Below are 4230 nucleotides of genomic sequence, written 5' to 3' on the forward strand. Positions count from 1 at the left end.
TCACTGAACACACACACACACACACACACACACACACAAACACACACACACACACACACACCAGCACACATCCCCCCACACACACACACACACACACACACACCAGTACACAGACACACACAGGCACACACACAGGGGCACAGACACACACACAGATACACACACACACAACATACATACACACACCCACACACACAGACACACACACACACACATGCACACACACCAGCACACAGACACACACAGGCACACACACACAGGGGCACAGACACACACACAGATATACACACACAACATACATACACACACACACACACACGCACACACACACACACACACACACATATACACACAAATCAGTCATGGTAAATGGTCACTTACAAACATGACAAAACCTGTGTGTCAGTCAAAGGCCAATCAGAGACAGAGAGAAACTGACACTGTCCGTATTAAAACTGTTAAATGCATCAAAATAAAAACATCAAGTGATTTGTGTTTTGAATATAAAGCAATAATACCAAAATATTTATATTAATTATATAATTTTAACTAAATATATATGTGTGAGTGTGTGTGAAAGAGAGACAGGGATAGTGTTGGAGAGACAGCAAGAGAGAGAGGGAGAGAGAGAGAAAGAGAGAAGGAGATGGAGAAAGGGAGAGAGAGAGAGAGTACTGGAGAGAGTGAAAGACAGAGAGAGGGAGAGAGAGAGAGAGAGAGAGAGAGAGAGAGAGAGAGAGAGAGGATGTGCACACAGGCTTGTGTGTGTGATATGTAAGTGCTGATAAGGATCTGTAAAATGTTAGAACAGTGGTCATGGTGACACTGTCTCTCTCTCTCTCTCTCTCTCTCTCTCTCTATCTACATATCTATCTATCTCTGTCACCACATTATTATTCTGAATTAATTAGGGGCTCACCAAAAAAGTATATATATAAAGAATAATGTTCTTGATATTCTGTTCCTTCTGTTTGTTTTAGTCTCATTGACCCACATTAATTTGTCCTCTAGTGTTTGATTATCGTTGTAGGCTAACAGGGCAAACAGCTCCTGTGTACTTTACTGATGAAGTGTATGGTTCAACTGAATTCTCCCTTTCACACACACAAGCACGCACGCACACACATACACACACACACACACATACACACACACACACACACACACACACACACACACACACACACACACACACACACACACACACACACAGAGTGTGAACTGAAGAAAGTTGCTGGTTCTGTCACACGTAGCTGCTGGTGTGGGATTGGCGCCCTGCAGCGGTTCAGCTGCTGTTGTTGGTGCTGTGGGTTTACACGCTCTTGTCAGTTTGGCCCTGCGGCCACACCGTAGGACCTGCTGTTTCCTTTGACCCCACGGAAGAGCAGCAGCCTTTACTGGTTCTGCTCAGCTGGACTGGGGAGTGTGGGGTGTCCACTCATGACAGGGCTGGAAATAATCCAGCATAAGATACAGTAATATTCCTGGAAATAATCCAGCATCACACACAGTAATATTCCTGGAAATAATCCAGCATAAGATACAGTAATATTCCTGGAAATAATCCAGCATCACACACAGTAATATTCCTGGAAATAATCCAGCATCACACACAGTAATATTCCTGGAAATAATCCAGCATCACACACAGTAATATTCCTGGAAATAATCCAGCATCACACACAGTCGTCGTCCCCCCCCCATCTCTTCCTCCTCCAGCACAAGCACCCTCACAACACTCCAGGATTCATAGCCTGTGTGCAGTGGACATGTGTTCAGATAACGGTCATCGTTTAACGAGCTTGTTTAGCTAATGACATCTTGTGTAGTGAAGACACTTTTGTGTAAGAGTTATGTTGAGTTATGTTGGTGTTAGTTCATCTTCCAAGACACACACAGATTCAGCCAGAGAGGCAACTCGACACACACACACACACAGCCAAAAAACACTTCTAAACACACACACACACACACACACAGCCAAAAAACACTTCTAAACACACACACACACACACACACACACAGCAAAAGAAACACTTATAAACACACACACACACACACACACACACACACACACACAACCAAAGAAAGTTCTAAACACATATACAAACACAGCTAAAGAAACTGTTCTAAACACACACCCACACACACAACTAAAGTAAGAGTTCTAAACACACACAGCTAAAGAAACAGTTGTAAACACACACACACACACACAGCTAAAGAAACAGATGTAAACACACACATACACAGATAAAGAAAGCTCTAAGCAAACAAACAAAAGCACAACAATAACAGGTCAATCCTCGGGTCCCCTGTGTTCAGATGTAGAAAGTGGTTAATTATATTTATTCAGTAAAAATATAGTACTGTGAAATGTGCCTGTATGTGTGTGTTTGTAAATAAGATGTCTTTATGTTATCAGAGTATAAATACGTTACACTCCTAGGAGTTATTTGTTGAGAAATACAGGCCATTCTTTTTCCTGCAAACGTGCACACAAACACAAACACACCCATTTTTTGAAGTCTGTGTTAGGCGGGAGAGATTGTGGCTACTTTTGCAAACTCAAGACAAACTTTTTTAAGCATTTCACAACAGCCCTGACACAAGCAACACGTACACACACTAATGCACAGACACCCCCCCAACACACACACACACACACACCCCCAACACACACACACACACACACACACACACACACACACACACACACACACACACACACACCCCACCCACACACACAACGCGTTGTCATTTCTGTTCCAGATATTTCCTGGTTTCTTGAGCTTCTCTCTTATCTTCCTTATTTCAACTTCCTCTTCACCTTCTGCGTCTTATTAACGATCAGCGCCGCGACACACACACACTCACACTCACACACTCATGCCAGCAGACCCTGCACAGCAGGCCTGACGTCCCTCACACTGAGTCCACAGCTGGAGAAGAGGACATCTCGGCATACACGTCCATCACACAGCACCGACGAGGGGACATCACGGCGGGACACCGCGGCAGGACACCACGGCTGGACACCCACAGCAGGAGCAGGTTAGCACATGTCCCAGGAGGCAGACAGAGAGAGCCTGTCCCTCGAACAGTGTTTTAGGGACGTAACTCATGGCTCTGCTGTGAGGACATCAGCCTTCTAATGGCTGTCGACAGCAGGGGACAGCACACAGCAGGGGACAGCACACAGCAGGGGACAGCACACAGCTTTTGTCACTTGTAAAGGATGTAATTTTAAGGATGTTATTTTAAGGATGTATTTTTAAGGATGTTATTTTAAGCGGTTTGTCTGGTCACCTCCTGTAAAGGGCTGTCGGAGACCCCCCCCTTTTTGTGTGCTCTGAAACTGCCTACATCGTACAAACACAGACCGGAGTCAGCCGGACGCCGTGGGGTGGGGGGGTCAGCACGTGTGGCGGGGGAACAGCCACACAGACGTGAGGGTGGAGGGGGTCTAACACTTCTGTTTGTTCGCTGTTTTAGCTGGACATCTTCCTCCTCCTCGTCCTCCTCCCTGCTGCCATGGAGACCCTTCTCTTTGAGTATTTGATAGACTGTGCGACACTCGCTTACACTGGGTGTCAGTTTGTCAAATACCCCAAGAGAGGGGTCACTACTCTCCCAACACACACGCCTGCTACAGCGAGGGCGCCCCCCTCTGGACGTGACTGGCATGTGCACAGTGAGTTGAGCCTCAGCAGAAACAGGACCAGCCAGACCATGAAGTAAAACATCCATAAACACTTATTAGCTTATAGAGTTTATATGAGGTTATAGAGTTTATAGAGTTTATATGAGGTTATAGTTTATATGAGGTTATAGGTGTTGGTTATGGAAATAAGCATAATGTATGTCAGAGGTTGTAAGTATTGATTATGGAAAAATGTGATACATTATTTTATGATTGCTTTTATATACAGTAGAATATTTTTCCCATATGATCTTTTCGATTGATTAAAGGGCACGTCCACATCATAAATATTTAACGCTTAATGTGAAGTTCTACATGTGTTTTATCATTGAACTAATAAATGTCAATTAAATATCATACTGAGTGGTAGCGTGGTGTAACACACATACAGGTCTTATGAGATTATGGAATACTTATGGGACAACAAACCATTACCATGTGGAGCTTTTTGGAGGATGCAGGAGATGGGTGGGGTTGGTGGAGATGGGTAGGGTTGGTGGAGATGGGTGGGGGTTGATGGAGATGGG

The 4230-nt window shown here is 44.6% G+C and overlaps 1 long non-coding RNA gene across 1 annotated transcript; it reads left to right on the top strand.

Moving 5' to 3' along the window:
- The first annotated feature begins 2834 nt into the window (after nucleotides 1-2834).
- Nucleotides 2835-4060, top strand: LOC143488750 (uncharacterized). The gene is made up of 2 exons (XR_013124521.1): nucleotides 2835-3054; nucleotides 3496-4060. It is a non-coding gene; the product is annotated as an uncharacterized LOC143488750 (long non-coding RNA).
- Nucleotides 4061-4230: the final 170 nt, after the last annotated feature.

This window comes from Brachyhypopomus gauderio, unplaced genomic scaffold (genome assembly GCF_052324685.1).
Source record: "Brachyhypopomus gauderio isolate BG-103 unplaced genomic scaffold, BGAUD_0.2 sc54, whole genome shotgun sequence".
NCBI classification, from domain to species: Eukaryota; Metazoa; Chordata; class Actinopteri; order Gymnotiformes; family Hypopomidae; genus Brachyhypopomus; species Brachyhypopomus gauderio.